The sequence below is a fragment of the Penaeus monodon genome, unplaced genomic scaffold (assembly GCF_015228065.2).
Source record: "Penaeus monodon isolate SGIC_2016 unplaced genomic scaffold, NSTDA_Pmon_1 PmonScaffold_2733, whole genome shotgun sequence".
In the NCBI taxonomy this organism is placed as follows: domain Eukaryota; kingdom Metazoa; phylum Arthropoda; class Malacostraca; order Decapoda; family Penaeidae; genus Penaeus; species Penaeus monodon.
The window spans coordinates 18523-26900 of record NW_023657387.1 but is presented as its reverse complement, the minus strand read 5'-3'; the positions used below and the strand labels follow the sequence as shown (position 1 = coordinate 26900).

The window sequence follows — 8378 nt, the reverse complement described above, 5'->3', positions numbered from 1 at the left end:
TCTTTAATGGCCACACACAACAATGATAAGCGCTCTTGTACACGCACATACTATATATACACATATATGTATGTATGTACGTGTATATACACATGCATAATATATATATATAATATATGTAATGCATAATATATATACATATATATTTATATACATGTGGGTATATACCTACAAATACATATATAAATATATTCATATACACAAACATGTATAAATGATGAATATATGCTGTTGAAGGTAATGGGACTTGAAGTGGTGAGCATCCAAGCAAGTTGCTTGTATCACACAATCCTAGGTAAGTCCAGATTATTTGTATTTTATGCTTAAAATGATCTCACCCACCACCGAGATGTGCCAAAACGAGCAAACGGTCGGCATTTCGGATGTTTTCCTTCCAGAATGTGAACTAGGAAAGGTGCGTGTGTATCTTTTTCTAACTACTGAATCTTTTTTTCCCTCGGACAAACATCAAAATAATTTACTCATTCAAATTCATACAAGGTGACAATGTCCTTAATCACTATTGCAGAATTTGGCTTTGAGTAAACAAAGAATACGAATCGTTCAGTTTTATTTCATCACAGGGAATCATATACAGAATATGTACGTTATTGATCTTCTACCAAGACCTATAGTTGGTGTTGTAGGAGCAGGATCCACCCTGAGTTGTCTTCGTGAAGCGAGAGGGATCAATACCGATGTTCATGAAAGCGGCTTCACAAGCCTGTAAATCTGTCAGCGAGACTTGGTGATCGGGAAAGATGAAGGCGAAGTCGGAATAATAGCCGAAGTTGTATCCAGAGCAGCTAAGATGCACGAGAAGTTCTCGTAGTCAGTGTCCAGAATCACGTAGGGAGCCATCCAGGCTGCAAAGAGGCGAATCGTATTGTTAATCATACGATTATACATTTTTATATGAATTAACTAAACACAGTATCTACTTCGTGTCCACTTACGTACAAAATACTCACATGCTTCGTAGTCCACGGAAAGATGAGGTTCTCCAAAAGGATTCGGCAGAACCTGTCCTCTACGTGTAATTGCGTTTCCATTAGCATCAGTACCAGTGGATCTGACGTTGAACTTGCTTCCATCTGTGGACATATCATGTATATATTTCACCAATAAACATTGAAAACAGAAATACATGCATGGGTTATAAAGCAATCTCTAAAAGTCTGTAACCAAGAATAAGACTTACCAAAGGTATATTCGTTGCGGACACACTGCTTGATCAGTTGGTATGGGTTGTTTGTGAGAGCAATTTCGTACCAAGTGCCAGCATACTGTAAATTTTAAGATATGGACTATACACTTTGTCTAAATTCAATATGAAATAACATTTCGCATAATTCAGACATATAGTTATGTGTATATGTATATATGAGTGTGTGTGTTAAATATATATGTATATATATATATGCATATGTCTATATATTGGTGCATGTGTGTGTACACATAAATATATTTACAAATACATACACACACGTATATATCCCTATATATGTATACTGCGTATATGCACTGATATATCTATGTATTCAAATGGTACTTTTTTGGAAATTAACTACCCTTTGATGGTTAGGCTTCTGTTGATTGTAGAGCATTCTCTCGTCTACCGCAGGACATTTTCCCGGCACGACAAAATCTGGGATCTTGTCGGCAGCGACCACTGCAACGAGAGCAAGACACAGCAACGAAGTCTTCATGATGAACCTGCAAGCTGATTGCTGTCGGAGATTGTCAGGCCTCTTTATATGTGTGGAGCGATCTACAAGGCAAGTCACGTTCCAATAGGCTATCATGTTGATGATTCTGAGAAAAAATTTTTTTAAAAAGGACATTTACATTTTTCGAATAATTAATCTAGTTTTTTTAAATGAATTAATAAAGCGATAAATTAAATTATCAAAACGGACGAAATTTCCCAAAAAAAAATTTCGTGATGCTCGAGGGCTCCGCCTCCGCTTTTTTAACGCTTGACATGAGATATAAAGAGCGGGACTCCCAAACAGGACACCCGGAAACCCCTCATTTGAAGGCACTCTACTGCTGCCCTCGGGGGCTCTTGTATCACCAAATGGAAATTTCCGATTTCGTACTCCGGGAAACTGTCCCAAAGGGAAAAATCAAGAAAACTTCGCCCTTCGTAGAGTGATTTTTTTTTATAAGGTATTGTTTAAAATTTTAGCAAAGTTTTTTTCCTTATCTTCATTTAAAACTGATTATTGCACGTTGGGTTCCCCCAAAGTTCTATGTAACCCCTTTTCCCAACATTTGCGGGGTCCGGGTATCGGGAAAGATCACCCGACAACGCCTCCCAGCCATAACCCCGCTGATCCACTCCAACTACGATTTACTCGGGGACAACCCCCTTTAAAAGGTACCACAGCTGGATTCACCCCCAACAATAAATCCCCCGACTGCAGGAAAGGGATTACCCAAAAAGGGAAATTTCCCCAAACTGCCCCATGCTTATTGCCCCCCCTTCGGTTTGAAAAATGTTCTTATATTTTTAAATATTTACAAAATTCCCTTGGTAGAACCCCGGGAAATGGGAATCTGACCAGGGACTCTTTCTAATTTTTTGGGGTTGCCCCCTTTTTAAAACCATTTTTTTGCCCTCCCTAAAAGTGCGAGCTGACTACGACGTTATCCCCTGAGTGAAATTCTTGATTCACAGAAAGTACAATTTCCGATTTTGGGCTTCGCCCTTCCCCCGAAAACTCCACAGAATTCCCTTCAGCGTTGACAGATCCCCCCTTTTTTCCCGCAGGAACGGGTCGACTTCCCCCTTTTCAACGATTTCCTCAAAGCCGTGTGTTTACGGGCATAGCATACCCCAATACCTCAAAATAATAAAAAAAAACTGTAAATTTTACAGTACAAGGTACCCCAAAAAAAAGGGAAAACATTGTTTATAACCCCATTTCTACATTAAAAAATAGATTTTTTGTAAAAAACATATAGTTGTATATATATATATTTTTATTTATAAAATATATAAAAAAAGCCGCGGTACACACAAAATCTATATATGATTTGTGTGTACATATGTATATATAAAATTTATTTTAAAATGTTTTTTGGTTTTCATATATTCATATTTAATTGTTTAAAAAATAGAATATATTAGGGCATACATATTGGGGGGCAGAAGGACCAAGCGGGCTGTTTTCAAGGCCCTTTGGGATTTTCCATTTTTTGCTTTATGGAAGCAAACCCCTGGGGGTATCCAGTTCTTGGAGCCCTCCCTTGATGCCTTTTGTAACAAGTCCCTTTGCCCGGTCAGGGGGAAACTTTGGGCAGGCCCCACGTGCCCAAACCCGGGGGTTTACCCCGTGAGACTGGGAAATGGGACCTGTTACTTGCTAACCCGGGTTGCCAACTCGGGCTAATGACCCCCCTAGCTCGTCCCCGGTGGACGACCCTCCCCAACGGGTTTTTGTCTCTGCAGCCACCCTGGTTTAAGAACCTTTTGGGGGACACCCAGGAGTCTGGCTGGGCCCAAAGCTCGACAGCCTTTCCCGCGGGGAAATTTTAGAGATGGGCCTTCCCCCAACCGTGGGGCCCGGTTAGCCCCTTTAAAATTAAATGAAAACCATATTTTATATGAAAGTATGTTTATTTAAAAAGAGAGAGAGAAACACTGTGTGGGGTGGGGGGTGTGGTGGGGTTTGTGTGTGTGTGTGTGGTTGTGTGTGTGTGGTGTTTGGTGTGTGTGTGTGTGTGTTTTGTGTGTGGGGTGTATGTAATCTATATTGCACAAAATTTTATATTATATATACACATACATTTCTCTCTAAAAAGGGAATATGTGTATATATTTTAATATAAATATTTTTTTAAAATTTTTTTCCCTATTTTATAATTTTATATTATATTTAATAAATAATAATATACACATATTATCTTTTATAAAATTAAAAATTATTAAATATACTTTTATTTTATAGGTTTATTTTATAGGGGGGGCCTTTATTAAAGAATTTTCTGATAATCTTATAACAACGCTAAAAGGATTTCCAGTCCTTAAAAAGTTTTTTGTTACGCGGAAGGAAATTAAGGTTTGAAAAGGGAAAACCCTCGTACACACACCCCATTTTATGCATAATATATAACTACATAACATGTTTATATGTATAATAAATATACATATATATTTATGTACATATATTTGAGTAGATAAATACAAATACATAATAAATATATCCATGTACATAGACATGTATATATGTTGCATATATGCTGTTGGGGGTCATAGGATTTGAAGTGGGGAATATCCAAGCAAGTTGCTTGTATCACACAATCCTTAGTTAAGTCTAGGTTTTATTTGTATTACCATGATTACAATTATATCCCCCACTACTGAGATTTGCCAAAGCGAGCAAACAGTTGGCATTTCGAATGTTTTCCTTCCAGAATGTGAACTAGGAGAGATGTATGTGTTATCTTTCTCTAACTACTGAATCACTATTGCAGAATTTGACTTTTGAGTAAATAAAGATTACGATTCGTTCAATTTTTATTTCATCATAGGCAATCATATACAGTATATGTACGTTATTGATTTTCTACCAAGACCTATAGTTGGTGTTGTAGGAGCAGGATCCACCCTGAGTTTGTCTTCGTGAAGCGAGAGGGTCAACGCCGTGTTCATGAAAGGGGGCTTCACAACGCCTGTAATATCTGTCAGCGAGACTTGGTGAGCGGGAGAAGATGAAGGCAAAGTCGGAATAATAGCCGAAGTTTGTATCCCGAGCAGCTATAGATGCACGAGAAGTTCTCATAGTCGTGTCCAGAATCACATAGGGAGCATCCAGGCTGGAAAGAGGAGAATAGAATCATTAATCACATCATATATTTACACAAATGACTTACCTATACATATTTATTTCATGTCTACTTACACACAAAATTTCCTTGTGAATACTTACATGCTTCATAGTCCACGGATAGGTGAGGTTCTCCGAAAGGATTCGGCAAAACCCTGTCCTCTACGTGTAATTGCGTTTCCATTAGCATCAGTACCAGTGGATCTAACGTTGAACTTAATTCCATCTGTGGATATATTAAAATGTATATATTTCACTAATACACACGGGAAAACAGAATAGACATGCCAGGGCCCATAAAACACTATCTAAAAGTCTGTAACGAAGAGTAAGTCTTACCAAAGGTATATTCGTTGCGGACACACTGCTTGATCAGTTTGATATGGGTTGTTTGTGAGAGCATTTTCGTACCATGTGCCAGCATACTGTAAATTTTAAAATATGGACTATAGAAAGTGTCTATGTACAACATGAAATCACATTTCGAATAATACATACATGTATAGTTATGTATATATATGAATGTATAATCAATTATATATATTTGTGTCTGTATATCATGTCTATATATTTGTGCAATGTGTGTGTACACATTAAATATATTTTACAAACATACCCACACGTATTTTCTTTATATATATATATATAATATATTATATATATATTATATATAATATATATATTTTATATATACTGCGCATATGCACTATATATTCTATGTATTCAAATTGGTTACATTATTTTATGAAATTAACTTACCCTTTGATGGTTAGGCTTCTGTTGATCGTAGAGCATTCTCTCGTCTACCACAGGACATTTTCCCGGCACGACAAAATCTGGGATCTGTCGGCAGCGACCACTGCAACGAGAGCAAGACACAGCAACGAAGTCTTCATGATGAACCTGCAAGCTGATTGCCGTCGAAATTGTCAAGCCTCTTTATATGTGTGGAGCGATCTACTGTGGCAAGTCACGTTCCATTAGGCTATTCATGTTGATGTTTTTAGAAATAAGATTTTCTTTTAGAACAACTCTTAAAGGACATTACATTTTAGAATAATCATTTTAGATTTCTTGAATGACATTAATAAAACGCCCAATAATAAAATTATAAAGAAGGATCAAAATTTAAATAAAATTTCGTGATGTTCGATGGCTCCGCCTCGCTGCTTTACGCTTGACATATATAAAGAGCAGGCCCTCGCCAACAGAGACAGACACGGCAAGCCATCATGTTGAAGGCATTAGTACTGCTGCCCTCGGGGCTCTTGTATCAGCCGACGGCATTCCAGATTTCGTAGCTCCTGGAAACTGTTGCCAAAGTGGCAAATCAAGACAACTTCGACCTTCGTAGAGTGAGTTTTCCTTATAATGTATTGCTTTAGAATGGTTTGGGCAAAGTTCCTTTCCTTATCTTCACTTACAAACTGAATTATTGTATAATTGTCTCCAAGTGTCTATGTAACATCTGTTTCTCCAACAGTATGCTGGTCGCTGGTAATCAGGTAAAGATCATCGACACGCCTACCCGCCATACACTCGCTGCATCCACTCCAACTACGACTACTCTGACTCTGACTACGGCTTTAAGGTGACCACAGCTGGATTCAGCCCAACAACGAGTACCTCAGACTGCAGGGGAAGATCTACCCGACAAAGGGCTTCCCAACTGCCCACATGCTTATTGACTTCCCTACTGGTATGTTAAACGATTCTTTCTTATATATATTAAATTGTACGTATTACTAGGAGAACCTGGGAAGGGATACGACCAATAAACCTTTTAATTTATGTGTTGTCCCTTCTTTTTTAAACAGTTTTCGCCGCCCCCTATAAAGTTATCGGACTGACTACGACAGCTATGCCTGCGTATATTCTTGTATTGAAAAGGGCAAATCAAGTCCGAGTTCGGCTTCGTGTTCTCCCGCTCCCAAAAACTCCAGCCCCACGATTGACAGATGCGCCTCCGTACCCGCAGGAACGGCGTGACTTCTCCCCTTTTTCAACGAGTTCCTAAACAGCCGAATGTGTTTACAGGGATAGGCTACCAAATACTACATAATAATAAAAAGATGCTGTGACTTACGTATCATTGTACCCAAAAAGGAAAGGAACTTTGCTATAAAAAATTTCTAAAAATTTAAAAAAAACACTACTCGCTTTGTGTGTGTTTCTATATGATATTTGGTGGAGCGTATATTTACACACCACACATCATATATGTATATATATGTGTTGGTGTGTTTGTGCATGTATTCTATGTATGTTAATGTGTGAAAAAAATTCATAACAGTTATACTTCTAATTTATTTTGCATTAGCGAAAAAACGATAACAGGCAATAAAACTTCCAAATCCAAATATTTTTTAAACCCAGGGTTCCGATAACAAAAATTTACTAAGGTTTTAAACATGTGAAACTGGAGTTTTCATGAAATACATTAAAAACGTATAAATAAAATCGCACACTTTTGTATATGAATACAAAAACTCAGAAAATTCTCACCATGGGGTTGTGTGTCTCATTGGTGTGTTTTGTGTAAACATATTTTATGCTATATTTATACAATATACAAAAAGTAAATATGTTTAAATTTTGGGGGTTATAACTATAAAAGATATAGATAGATTAGGTTAATAGATATATGTGTAAGTAATTTACATAATATATGTATTTATATAGATAGATTGAATGGGTGATTGATAGGTGTAGGTAGGTACCACACTGTTACATATTATTATTTAAATTATTTATTTGTGTGTGTTATATATATATATTATTATATATTATAATATATATATTATATATAATATTATATATGCATTTTTGTGTTATATATTTAAATATTATATTATTTTATTTTAATATATATATATTAATATTAATTATATACAAACGTGTATGTGTGTATTATATATCTGCATATTTATTACATGATATTACATATTCATATATTTAATATTTATTATACATACTGCACACACACACACCACACCATATGGGGTTTATGTTGTGTGTGTTAAGCGCGTGCAACATACATAGCTATATTAAAAAAAATATATGTTATATCAAAATTTCAATGTATATATTAAAAATATATATATACAAATAATATACAATAAAAATAAATCCAATATAAAATATAAAAATAAATACCATTACAAATATATATAATTAAAATTTATATATATATATATATATTATTAAAAATATATAATATGAAATGTATTTTATATAAAAAAAACAATATGCTATTATTGTTTACATTATGGCATATATCCATAAACACACAACACACAAAGTGTATAGGGTATATATGTGTATATAGAATGGTGTGATTACGTATATATATGTCCCTCTATATATACATAAGATATATTAATTACATGCATTGTCCTAAAGATATGTTGTATTATACCACTATATTGATATATAAAATTTACATTCAGTGTGTGAAAATATATATAATATATTATTATATTTTTATATTTATATATTTTAATATATATTTTAATAAAATTTATATTATACCATATATTATCC

The 8378-nt window shown here is 35.2% G+C and overlaps 1 pseudogene; it reads right to left on the bottom strand.

Annotated features, from left to right (window-relative positions):
- Positions 1-554: 554 nt before the first annotated feature.
- On the bottom strand, positions 555-1722 carry LOC119570451 (annotated as a pseudogene).
- Positions 1723-8378: the final 6656 nt, after the last annotated feature.